The 13,142-nt window shown below is 48.3% G+C and overlaps 1 protein-coding gene across 1 annotated transcript in view; it reads left to right on the top strand.

Annotated features, from left to right (window-relative positions):
• Nucleotides 1–9,560: 9,560 nt before the first annotated feature.
• LOC119929985 (lysosomal amino acid transporter 1 homolog) overlaps nt 9,561–13,142 on the top strand; it is a 49,255-nt gene continuing 45,673 nt past the window's right edge. Inside the window, exon 1 of the mRNA XM_038748384.1 lies at nt 9,561–9,630. The gene's annotated coding sequence lies outside the window, so the exon portion shown is untranslated. The remainder of the gene's footprint in view (nt 9,631–13,142) is intronic.

The raw sequence follows: 13,142 nt of genomic DNA, 5'->3' as shown, positions 1-13,142 counted from the left end.
GTTCAACAGGATATGGAACCTAACAGACTGAAATCTCTAGTAATTGTTAAAAAATTATTTCATTTGTTGTGATTACTTGGCATGTACAATCAATCCACCACACAGCTCAGTATTGAACTGTTAATCAATCATGGCAATAATAATAACTGGTCCCTTTTAATAATAAAAATAATAATGATGGCATTTATTAAGTGCTTACTATGTGCCAAGCACTGTTCTAAGCACTGGGGAGGTGACAAGGTTATCAGGTTGTCCCGGGGGGCTCACAGTCTTAATCCCCATTTTACAGAGGAGGGAACTGAGGCACAGAGACTTGCCCAAAGTCACACAGCTGACTGACAGAGCTGGGATTTGAACCCATGACCTCTGACTCCAAAGCCCGTGCTATTTCCACTGAACCATGCTACAAGTACTGCTGGTATAAAATTAAAAATAGTGACTCTTCCCCCCTGCATAAAGGAAGAATGGCCATTTTTACCCACTCTTCAGAGTCTTTCACAGACTTTAAGGCATTCCATCAACTTTCTCCCTCTTACTCTTTTCTCCCACTACACCCCAACCTGTACTTTTAATGCTTTTTTAAGATCATCTTAAAAACAGCATGGCGTAGTGGATAGAGCACGGGCTTGGGAGCCTGAAGGTCCTAATCCTGGCTCTTCCACTTACATTCATTCATTCAATCATATTTATTGAGCGCTTACTGTGTGCAGAGCACTGTACTAAGCGCTTGGGAAGTAGAAGTCGGCAACATATAGAGACGGTCCCTACCCAACAGCGGGCTCACAGTCTAGAACAGGGAGACAGGCAACAAAACAAAACATATTAACAAAGTAAAATAAATAGAATAGTAAATATGTACAAGTAAAATAAATGGAGTAATAAATATGTACAAACATCTATACATGTATACAGGTGCTGTGGGGAAGGAGGTAGGGTGGGGGGGATGAGGAGGGGGAGAGGAAGGAGGGGGCTCAGTCTGGGAAGGCCTCCTGGAGGAGGTGAGCTCTCAATAGGGCTTTGAAGGGAGGAAGAGAGCTAGCTTGGCGGATGTACAGAAGGAGGGCATTCTGGGCCAGGGGGAGGATGTGGGCCGGGGGTCGATGGCAGGATGGGCAAGAACGAGGCACAGAGAGGAGGTTAGCAGCAAAGGAGTGGAGGGTGCGTGCTGGGCTGGAGAAGGAAAGAAGGGAGGTAAGGTAAGAGGGGGCGAGGTGATGGACAACCTTGAAGCCGAGAGTGAGGAGTTTTGGCCTGATGCATATGTTGACAGGTAGCCACTGGAGATTTTTGAAGAGGGGGGTAACATGCCCAGAGCATTTCTGCAAAAAGATGATCTGGGCAGCGGCGTGAAATATAGACTGAAGTGGGGAGAGACAGGAGGATGGGAGATCAGAGAGGAGGCTGATGCAGTAATCCAGTTGGGATAGGATGAGAGATTGAACCAGCAAGGTAGCGGTTTGGATGGAGAGGAAAGGGTGGATCTTGGCGATATTACGGAGGTGAGACCAGCAGGTTTTGGTGATGGATTGGATGTGAGGCGTGAACGAGAGAGCGGAGTTGAGGATGACACCAAGGTTGCGGGCTTCTGAGACGGGAAGGATGGTAGTGCCGTCTACAGTGATGGGAAAGTCAGGGAGAGGGCAAGGTTTGGGAAGGGAAGATAAGGAGTTCATTCTTGGACATATTGAGTTTTAGATGGCGAGCAGACATCCAGATGGAGATGTCTTGAAGGCAGGAGGAGACACAAGCCTGAAGGGAGGGAGAGAGAGCAGAGGCAGAGATACAGATTTGGGTGTTATCAGTGTAGAGATGATAGGTTTTTCTTTTGTTTGTTTGTTTTTAATGGCATTTATCAAGTGCTTACTGTGTGCAAAGCACAATTCTAAGTGCTGGGGAGGTTACAAGGTGATCAGGTTGTCCCACTTGGGGCTCACAGTCTTAATCCCCATTTTACAGATGAGGGAACTGAGGCACAGAGAAGTGAAGTGACTTGCCCAAAGTCATACAGCTAAGTGGTGGAGCAGGGATTTGAACCCATGACCTCTGACTCCAAAGCCCGGGCTCTTTCCACTGAGCCACTCTAGTTCACCAAGGGAGCAAGTGTAGATAGAGAACAGAAGGGGACCAAGAACTGACCCTTGAGGAACCCCTACAGTAAGGGGATGGGAGGGGGAGGAGGAGCCCACAAAGGAGACTGAGAATGAACGGCCGGAGAGATAAGAGGAGAACCGGGAGAGGATGGAGTCTGTGAAGCCAAGGTTGGATAGTGTGTTGAGGAGAAGGGGGTGGTCCACAGGGCTCCAAAAGCCACACTTGACAGCAGCTGTGGAGGGAGGGGAGGGAAGGGGAAGGGTGCGAGGGGTGGAGAGGGTTTGGATTGGGATGAGTTGGTGGGGGCCTGGGTGGGGAGAGTGGGAAGAGGGGTGGCGTGGAGAAAGGAGGACCATTATTATCATTATTATACTTCATTCCAGTCTCTCCCACATCTGACACTTATTCATCATCATTAATGGTATTTATTGAGGCCTTCCCAGGCTAAGCCCCCCTTTTCCCCTGCTCCTCCTCCCCTCTCCATTGTACCAACTCCCTCCCTCTGTTCTACTGCTCCCCTCCCCCGCTCCACAGCACTAGTGTATGTATATACATATTTATTATTCTATTTACTTTATTAATGTGTATACAGCTATAATTCTATTTATTTATATTGATGCTATTGATGCTTGTTTATTTCTACTTGTTTTGTTTTGTTGTCTGTCTCCCTCCTTCTAGAATGTGAGCCCATTTTTCGGTAGGGATTGTCCCTATTTGTTGTTGAAATGTACTTTCCAAGTGCTTAGTAGAACGCTCTTCATTCATTCATTCATTCATTCATTCATTCAATCGTATTTATTGAGTGCTTATTGTGTGCAGAGCACTGGACTAAGCGCTTGGGAAGTACAAGTTGGCAACATATAGAGACGGTCCCTACCCAACAAAGGGCTCACACAGAGAGTGCTCAATAAATACGATTGAATGAATGAATGAACTGAGAGCATACTTACTCTGGGCAGAGCACTGTACTAAGTGTTAAGGAGAGTACAAAACGACAGGGTTGGTAAACACGTTCCCTGCCCACTATGAGCATACCTCTCCTACTGTCTGGACCTCTCTTCCCCTTCACATTTTCCAGGCCACAGCTTTCCCCATCTTCAAAAAACTTTGAAGTCATAGCTCCTTCAGGAAGCCTTCCAGCCTTCCTCAGTTAATTTTTTCTCCTCAGATGAGAGCCTCCCAAGTATCACCTCAACACTTTTATGCCACCTCCACGCTTATGTGCTCACAACTACCCATAGCACTTCTGAACATGTAGACTTGCATATTTGACAATTTCAGCATTTATCCATTTTTGCGTTCTCTCTCCCTCCTAATCTCTAATCATTTTTGTATCTGCCCTCTCCCCGCTTCTTCCCCTGCCAGAAGATTGTAACGTTTTTGAGGACGCGAATTGTGTCTTCTGACTCTAGTACTCTCATAAGGGCCCAGTTCATTGCTCTGCACATAAGTGCTCAATAAATACCATTGATTGATTGGCTAAAGTACAGCCATGAAGACTTTTCTACTGATTAATTTGGAGGATATTTCCAGGTGGGACGGTAGTGGGAAGGGAGAGGGAGAATATGCCTCCTTTTTGAGTCCCAAATTTTGTAGTGTAGTGACTGCGTGGCATGTGTATCTGATGGGTTGCGGAGATACCGGGTGATCATCCAAAGACAAGGAGGCTGTCACAAGTACTGGTAACTGTTACTGCACTACTCTTCAACCGACATCTAATAATAATAATAATAGCATTTATTAAGCACTTACTATGTGCAAAGAACTGCTTTAAGCGCTAAACACTGTGTTGCAAACAGCAAAAACACAGCTTGCTTCTACTGGTTCAGTGATTCCCCACTTGAAGGAAGTTGGAGCCTATTTCAAATGAAATCAGGAAGGCTAAGGAAAAGGCTAGGGTTCATACCTAACCACTTCAAGTTCTCACCACCCCAGCAAGGGAAGAGTTTGCCCTTAAATGCCCCTAAGGGCTCAGCAGAGATATGATTTTGTCTTTTCACAAACCACTTCTTGACTCCTAAGGTTGCTTCTGACATGAACTAGTGCCATTCATTCATTCAATTGTATTTATTGAGCGCTTACCATATGTAGAGCACTGTACTAAGTGCTTGGAAAGTACAATTCAGCAGTGAAGAGTGTCAAGCTCAGAATTCACAAAAAATGTAAACTAAAAATCTGAATGATTGTAGTAAGCAATCAATCAATATGATTGATAGATTGATTTAAAATTATACTTCTTAAGTGTTTATTATGTGTGAAGCACTGTACTAAACACTAGAGCAGATACAGAATAACCAGGTAGGATACAGTCCCTGTCCCACTTGGAGCTCACAGTCTACCCAGGAGGGAGTACAATTTAATGTCCATTTTACAGTTGAGGAAACTGAGTCAAGTGACTTACCCATGGTCACACAGTAGACAAATGATGAAGATAGGATTAGAACCCAGGTCCTCTTACTCCCAGGCCAGTACATTTTCCACCAGGCCAAGCTGCTTCTCAATGTAGCCTTATTTTCTGCATTTTTTTATTTTATAAATTTTACCAATCTAAATTGTGTCTCTGGGAAATAAGTTGTTTTTATCACAGGGACTTAAAAACAAACAGAGCTAAATCCAGTAACAGGCAGTGTCTGCCCTACTGCTGCACTGTTTTGTAGATGGACCTGGCTCTGTGTGTCTGCTTGTTGTTGTATTGTAATAATAATAATGGCACTTATTAAGCACTTACTACATGCAAAGCACTGTTCTAAGCACTCGGAGGTTACAAGGTGATCAGGTTGTCCCCCGGGGGGCTCAAAGTCTTAATCCCCATTTTACAGATTAGGTAACTGAGACACAGAGACGTTAAGTGACTTGCCCAAAGTCACACAGCTGATTTGAACCCATGACCTTTGACTCCAAAGCCCGTGCTCTTTCCCAAGCACTTAGTACAGTGCTTTGCACACAGGAAGTACTCAATAAATATGATTGAATGACTGAATCTGCATAAATTTTACCAGCAATCTGGATTGTATCTAGATTGCACTCTCCCAAGTGCTCAGGACAGTGCTCTGCACAAAGTAAGTGCTCAATAAATATGATTGAATGAATGAATGCTTGAATGAATGAATAGTGCCCATGGCCCAATTCAGATTGTGGGGGCTTTGGGCTGTTTTTGATAATAATAATTATGGCATTTGTTAAGCACTTACTATGTGCCAGGCACTAGTCCAGTATGGGCAGGGATTGCATCTCTTTATTGCTGAATTGTACTTTCCAAGCACTTAGTACAGTGCTCTACACAGGGTAAACACTCAATAAATATGATTGAATGAATGTACTAAGCATTGGGGTAGATACAAGCAAATCGGGTTGGACACAGTCCCTGTCCTGCAAAGGGCTCAGTCTTAATCCCCATTTTCCAGATGAGGAAACTGAGGCACAGAGAAGTGAAGTGACTTGCCCATGGCCACACAGCAGACAAGTGACAGAGGTGAGATTAGAATTCATGACCTTCTGACTCCCAGAGTGGTGCTCTATCCACATCACCATGCTGAGGGACCATCCCTAGCTACTTCAAGTTCTCACCACCCATGCAGGCGAAGAGAGGTTGTCCTTAAATGCCCCCAAAGGCACAGCAGAGATATGATTTTTTTTTTCCACAAGCCAACAATTACTGCTTTCCTCGTACATGTGAAAGCAATTGCCAGACACAACTGGCCTAAAAGAACATATATCTTTCAGACCCAGTTCAACCGCACTTGAGGTAGATGAATCTCCTTCAATTATTTTTCTGGCTGAGAAGGCCTGGATTTTGATTGCAGAAAGAAGAATGTAATATTAAATTGTCTGGATCACTGCCCAATAGCTTGGTAATTGGGGCAGTTGAGAGCTGGCGGTCTAGTGTCTGTGTTTGACAAAGGCACGTATGTCCCTGGATCTGCGTAAGGTTTGAGCAGGTGATATCCCGGGTCTCGGTGTGGCCTTTATGTGAAGAGTACATGTATGTGTGTCCCAGGCAGGGGGGGGACAATCGGAGAGATGGAGAAAGCGATGGAGAGACAGCCGGGGCGACAGACCCAGAGACAGAGGGGTAGATAATAACAATAATAGAGAAGCAGCGTGGCTCAGTGGAAAGAGCACGGGCTTTGGAGTCAGAGGTCATGGATTCAAACCCCAGCTCCCCCAATTGTCAGCTGTGTGACTTTGGGCAAGTCACTTAACTTCTCTGGGCTTCAGTTCCCTCATCTGTAAAATGGGGATTAAGACTGGGAGCCCCCTGTGGGACAACCTGATCACCTTGTAACCTCCCCAGCACTTAGAACAGTGCTTTGCACATAGTAAGTGCTTAATAAATGCTGTCATTATTATCAATATTATTATTAAGTATTTGTTAAGTGCTTACTAGCTCACCAGCACTTAATACAATAATATTATTATGGTATTTGGTAAGCGGTTACTATGTGGCAGGCGCTGTATGTTATGGTATTTGTTAAGCGCTTACTATGTGCCAGGAGCTGTATTAAGCATTGGGGTGGATAAAAGCTAATCGGGTTGGACGCAGTCTCTGTCCCGCATGGGTCTCACAGTGTTCATTCCCATTTGACAGATGAGGGAACTGAGAAGGCCCTGAGAAGTGAAGTGACTTGCCCAAGGTCACACAGCAGACAAATGGGGAAGCAAAGATTAAAGTCCATGACCCTCGGACTCCCAGGCCTGGGCTCTAGACACTATGCCATGTTGTGGGAGAGGGAGAGAGAGAAAGAGAGAGAGAATGGAGAGAGAGGGAGAGAAGGGGGATAGAAAGAAGAGAAAGGGAGTGAGAGAAGAGAGAAAGAGGGGGAGAGAGGGAGAGAGAATGGAGCGAGAGGGGGAGAGAAAAGGGAGGGGGAGAGAGAAGGGAGAGGGAGAATGGAGAGAGGAAAAGGGAGGGGGAGAAAAGCGAGGGGGAGAGAGAAGGGAGAAGATAAAGGGAGGGAGAGAAGGGAGGGAGAGGGGAAGAGAAAAGGGAGGGGAGAGAGAGAAGGGAGACGGGAAGAGAGAATGGAGATGGAGGGAGAGAGAATGGAGGGGAGAAGAGAAAGGAGGGTAGAGATGGGAGAGAGAGACTGGAGAGAGAGAGAAAAGGGGGAGAGAGAATGGGGGGAGGGGGGAGATAGAAGGGAGACAGAGGGAGAGAAAATGGAGAGAGAGGGGGAGAGAAAGGGGTAGAGATGGGAGAGAGGGAGAAGAGAAAGGGAGCGAGAGAAGGAAGAGAAAGGGGTAGAGATGGGAGAGAGGGAGAAGAGAAAGGGAGCGAGAGAAGGGAGAGAAAGGAAGAGAGAATGGAGAGAGGGGGGAGAGAAAGGGGGGTAGAGATGGGAGACAGACTGGAGAGAGAGAAAAGGGGGAAGGGGAGAGAGAAGGGAGACAGGGAGAGGGAGAGAGGGAGAGAGAAAGGAGGTAGAGATGGGAGAGAGAAGGAGAAGAGAAAGAGAGCGAGAGAAGGGAGAGAAAGGGAGTGAGAGAAGGGAGAGGGGGGAGGGAGAGAATGGAGAGAGGGGGAGAGAGGGAGAGAATGGAGGGGGGAGAGAAAGGGGGTAGAGATGCGGGAGGGAGAAGAGAAAGGGAGAGAGGAAGAGAAAGGGAGAGGGAGAGAATGGAGAGAAGGGGAAGAGAGGGAGAGAATGGAGAGAGGGAAAGAGAAAGGGGGGAGACGGAGAGGATGGAGAGGGGAAGAGAAAGGGAGTGAGAATGGAGAGGGGGGGAGAGAGGGGAGAGGATGGAGGGGGAAGAGAAAGGGGGTAGAGATGGGAGAGAGAGGGAGAAAGGGAGAGAGAGAAGGAGAGAGAATGGAGAGAGGGCGGAAGAGGGAGAGGATGGCGAGAGAGGGGGAGATAAAGGGGGTAGAGATGGGAGAGAGAGGGAGAAGAGAAAGGGACCGAGAGAGGGAGAGAGAATGGAGAGAGGGGGAAGAGAGGGAGAGAATGGAGAGAGGGGGACAGAGAGGGGGGAGAGAAACGGGGGAGAGAGGGAGAGGATAATAATAATGATGGCATTTATTAAGAGCACACGTACCATGTGCAAAGCACTGTTCTAAGCGTTGGAGAGGTTACAAGGTGATCAGCGTGTCCCACGGGGGGGCTCACAGTCTTGATCCCCATTTTACAGATCAGGGAACCGAGGCACAGAGAAGCGAAGTGACTTGCCCAAAGCCACACAGCTGACAAGTGGCTGAGGCGGGATTTGAACCCATGACCCCTGACTCCAAAGCCCGGGCTCTTTCCACTGAGCCACACGGGGTAGATATGGGAGAGGAAGGAGAGAGAGAGAGAGAGAAAGAGAGAGAGACAGAGAGAGACAGAGAGAGAATGGAGAGGGGGGTAAGAGAGGGAGAGAATGGAGAGAGAGGGAGAGAGGAGAGAGAAGGGGGAGGCGGGGGGGGGGGGGGTAAGGCCGGAGAGGAGGCGGTGTGTGGCCCGCGCGGGGAGAGAGGGCCCGCGGCGGCTGGGGGGGCGGCAGAGCGGGGCTGGGCTGTCACCGGCCCGGGAGGACCGCCCCCCCTCCTCCTCCTCCTGGGCCTCTCCCTCCCGCTCCTCCTCCTCCCTCTTGCTCCTCCTGCGTCGTCTCCTCCTTCTGTGCCTCTCCCGGCTCGTCTCCCCCTCCTCCTGAGCCTGTCCTCGCTCCGCCTTCCTCCCGCTCCTCCTCCTGGGCCTCCCCCTCCTCCTCCTCCCGTGCCTCCTCCGGCTCCTCCTGCGCCTCCTCCTGTGCCTCCTCCCGTGTCTCCTCCTCCTGTGCTTCCCCCCGCTCCTCCTCCTCCTCCTTCCTCCTCCGGCTCCTCCTGCTTCCTCCTCCTCCTCCTCCCTCGCGCTCCTCCCCCTTCTGTACCTCCTCCCGCTCCTCCTCCTCCTTCCTCCTGCTCCTCCTCCTTGTGTCTCCTCCTCCTGTGCCTCCCCCCGTTCCTCCTCCCGCTCCTCCTGTGCCTCCCCCCGCTTCTCCTCCTCCTCCCCCCCGCTTCCCCTCCTCCTCCTCCTCCTCCTCCTCCTTCTTCCTCTCCTCCTCCTCCTGTGTCTCCTCCTCCTCCTCCTCCTCCAGTGCCTCCCCCCGCTCCTCCTCCTGCTCCTTCCTCCTCTCCCCCTCCTGGCTCCTCCTCCCGCTCCTCCCGTGCCTCCCCCCGCTCCTCCTCCCTCTTCCTCCGGCCCCTCCTGCTTCCTCCTCCTCCTCCTCCTCCTCCTCCTCCTCCCTCGCGCTCCTCCCCCTTCTGTGCCTCCCCCCGTCCCTCCTCCTCCTCCTCCTGTGTCTCCCCCCGCTCCTTCTCCTGCTCCTCCTTCCTCTCCTCCTCCTGGCTCCTCCTCCTGTGCTTCTCCTCCCGCTCCCCCTCCTTCCTCCCGCTCCTCCTCCTCCTGTGCCTCCTCCTCCTCCTGTGCCTCCCCCAGCTCCTCCCCCCGCTCCTCCTCCTCCTCCTCTCCCTCCTCCTCCCCCTCCTCCTCCCCCCTCCCGCCGCCCCTCGGCCCTCCCGTGCCCCCCGCGGGCCGGGCCCCCGCACCCTTTGTCCCCGAGGCCATGGAGCCGCGCAGCCAGGTGAGGAGCGGACCCCAAGGACCCCGCGGACCCCCCCACCCCCCCACCCGGGAAAGCCTTGCCTTCTACACTGGGAGCCCGCTGTTGGGTAGGGACCGTCTCTACATGTTGCCAACTTGGACTTCCCAAGCGCTTAGTCCAGTGCTCTGCACGCGATTGATTGATTGAAAGGCCCAGGACCAGCCGGAGAAGATGCTGAGCCTGGACCACCATCCCCAGGTCGCCCCCCACACCCCCTCCCAATCCATCAGTCAATCGTATTTATTGAGCGCTTAATGTGTGCAGAGCACTGGACTAAGCGCTTGGGAAGTCCAGGTTGGCAACATCTAGAGACGGTCCCTACCCAACAGTGGGCTCACAGTCTATCAGGGGGAGACAGACAACAAAACAGAACATCCACTCGCCCCATCAATCAATCAATCAATCGTATTTATTGAGCTTCTACTGTGTGCAGAGCACTGGACTAAGCGCTTGGGAAGTCCAAGTTGGCAACATCTAGAGACGGTCCCTACCCAACAATGGGCTCACAGTCTAGCAAGGGGAGACAGACAACAAAACAGAACATCCACTCGCCCCATCCCTCCCCCTCGGCAGCCCTCCACCCTGGGGCTTCCTAACAACCCTGAGGTTACTTAAAAAAGAAAACCGTGGATGGTGGAAAGCAAAACCGTTTTCCAGGTTTTAGGAAAAAAAAAACAAAAAACAAACCTTAAGCACCCTAATAATAATGACGGTATTTGTTAAGCGCTTACTACATGCAAAGCACTGTTCTGAGCGCTGGAAGCACTTACTACAGTGCTCTGCACACAGTAAGCACTCAATAAATACGATCGAGTGAATGGGCAAGGTGATGAGGGTGGAAAGCAAAACGTTTTCCAGGTTTTAGAAAAAAAACAAGCCTTAAGCACCCTCATAATAATGACGGTATTTGTTAAGCGCTTACTATGTCCAAAGCACTGTTCTAAGCGCTGGAAGCGCTTAGTACAGTGCTCTGCACACAGTAAGCACTCAATAAATACGATCGAATGAATGGACAAGGTGATGAGGTTGTCCCATGTGGGGCTCACAGTCTTAATCCCCATTTTACAGATGAGGGAACTGAGGCTCAGAGAAGTTAAGTGACATGCCCAAGGTCGTACAGCTGACAAGCGGCAGAGCAGGGATTCGCACGCATGACCTCTGACTCCCAAGCCCGGGCTCTTTCCACTGAGCCACGCTGCTAATCCCTTATGAGGTTTTCCCTCATAAAACCAAAAGATTTGAGCGATCATGAAGGAGTATTCATTCATTCATTCAATTGTATTTATTGAGCGCTTACTGTGTGCAGAGCACTGGACTAAGCGATTGGGAAGTACAAGTTGGCAACATCTAGAGACGGTCCCTACCCAACAGTGTGCTCACAGTCTAGAAGGGGGAGACAGACAACAAAGCAAAACATATCAACAAAGTAAAATGAATAGAATAATAGAATAAATATGTACAAATAAAATAGAGTAATAAATACGTACAAACATATATACAGGTGGTGTGGGGAGGGGAAGGAGGTAAGGCGGGGGAGAGGAAAAAGGGGGCTCAGTCTGGGAAGGCCTCCTGGAGGAGGTGAGCTCTCAGTAGGGCTTTGAAGGGAAGGGATTTGAAGGGATTTGAACCCATGACCTCTCACTCCAAAGCCCGGGCTCTTTCCACCGAGCCACCTTATATATGAATGAGACCTCTGGTTAACATAATTTTTTTAGTAATTTTAATGACTTGTATATATTATAAAGTGATTGGTAGTTCTGAAGACTTGGAGAGCAACTGACAAAATTTGTAAGTGAAACATTCTATTGCAGATATTGTCAAGGGGGAAAAAAGAAGTGCCATTCGAGTGGGAAGATTGAGAAATGGAAGAAAATAGTTTGTGCCTAATGATACCCAAATAGCATTTTGTTTGATCATCTTATTACTCTATTTTATTTTGTTAATTTTGTTAATATGTTTTGTTCTGTTGTCTGTCTCCCCCTTCTAGACTGTGAGCCCGCTGTTGGGTAGGGACTGGACTTCCCAAGTGCTTAGTCCAGTGCTCTGCACAGAGTAAGCGCTCAATAAATACGATTGAATGAATGAATGAATGATTTGTATATATTATAAAGTGAATGGTAGTTCTGAAGACTTAGAGCAACTGACAAAATTCGTAAGTGAAACATTCTATTGCAGATATTGTCAAGGGAGAAAAAAGAAGTGCCATTTAGTGGGAAGATAGAGAAATGGAAGAAAATAGTTTGTGCCTAATGATACCCAAATCGCATTTTGTTTGATCATCTTATTACTCTATTTATTTATTTTATTTTGTTAATTTTGTTAATGTTATGTTCTGTTGTATGTCTCCCCCTTCTAGACTGTGAGCCCCCTGTTGGGTAGGGACCGTCGCTATACGTTGCCAACTTGTACTTCCCAAGCACTTAGTACAGTGCTGTGCACACAGTAAGCGCTCGATAAATACGATTGAATGAATGAATGATTTGTATATATTATAAAGTGAATGGTAGTTCTGAAGACTTGGAGAGCAACTGACAAAATTCGTAAGTGAAACATTCTATTGCAGATATTGTCAAGGGGGAAAAAAGAAGTGCCATTCAGTGGGAAGATTGAGAAATGGAAGAAAATAGTTTGTTCCTAATGATACCCAAATCACATTTTGTTTGATCATCTTATTACTCTATTTATTTTATTTGTACGTATTTATTCTATTTATTTTATTTTGTTAATTTTGTTAATATGTTTTGTTGTGTTCTCTGTCTCCCCCTTCTAGACTGTGAGCCTGCTGTTGGGTAGGGACCATAGCTATATGTTGCCAACTTGGACTTCCCAAGCGCTTAGTAAAGTGCTCTGCACACAGTAAGCGCTCAATAAATACGATTGAATGAATGAATGAACCCTGAGTCCGCCCTCTCTCCCTCCTTCCTTATTCCGCTTTCCTCCTTTTTGTACAATTTTTTCAATGGGATACCGGGTTTTCAATATTAATTCATTCAGTCGTATTGAGTGAACTTGTAGAGACTTGTAGGGAAGCAGCATGGCTCAGTGGAAAGAGCCCGGCTTTCTAGACTGTGAGTCCACTGTTGGGTAGGGACCGTCTCTAGATGTTGCCAACTTGTACTTCCCAAGCGCTTAGTACAGTGCTCTGCACACAGTGCTCAATAAATACGAATGAATGAATGGAGTCAGAGGTCGTGGGTTCAAATCCCGGCTCCGCCAGTTGTCAGCTGTGTGACTTTGGGCAGGTCACTTAACTTCTCTGGGCCTCAGTTACCTCATCTGGAAAATGGGGATGAAGACTGAGCCCTCTGTGGGACAACCTGATCACCTTGTAACCTCCCCAGCACTTAGAACAGTGCTTTGCATTCATTCAATCGTATTTATTGAGCGCTTACTGTGTGCAGAGCACTCTGCTAAGCGCTTGGAAAGTACAAGTTGGCAACATATAGAGATGGTCCCTACCCAACAGTGGGCTTGCACATAGTAAGCACTTA

This window comes from Tachyglossus aculeatus, chromosome 1 (assembly GCF_015852505.1).
Source record: "Tachyglossus aculeatus isolate mTacAcu1 chromosome 1, mTacAcu1.pri, whole genome shotgun sequence".
Taxonomy (NCBI): Eukaryota; Metazoa; Chordata; class Mammalia; order Monotremata; family Tachyglossidae; genus Tachyglossus; species Tachyglossus aculeatus.
This window is presented reverse-complemented; position numbering and strand designations above follow the sequence as displayed.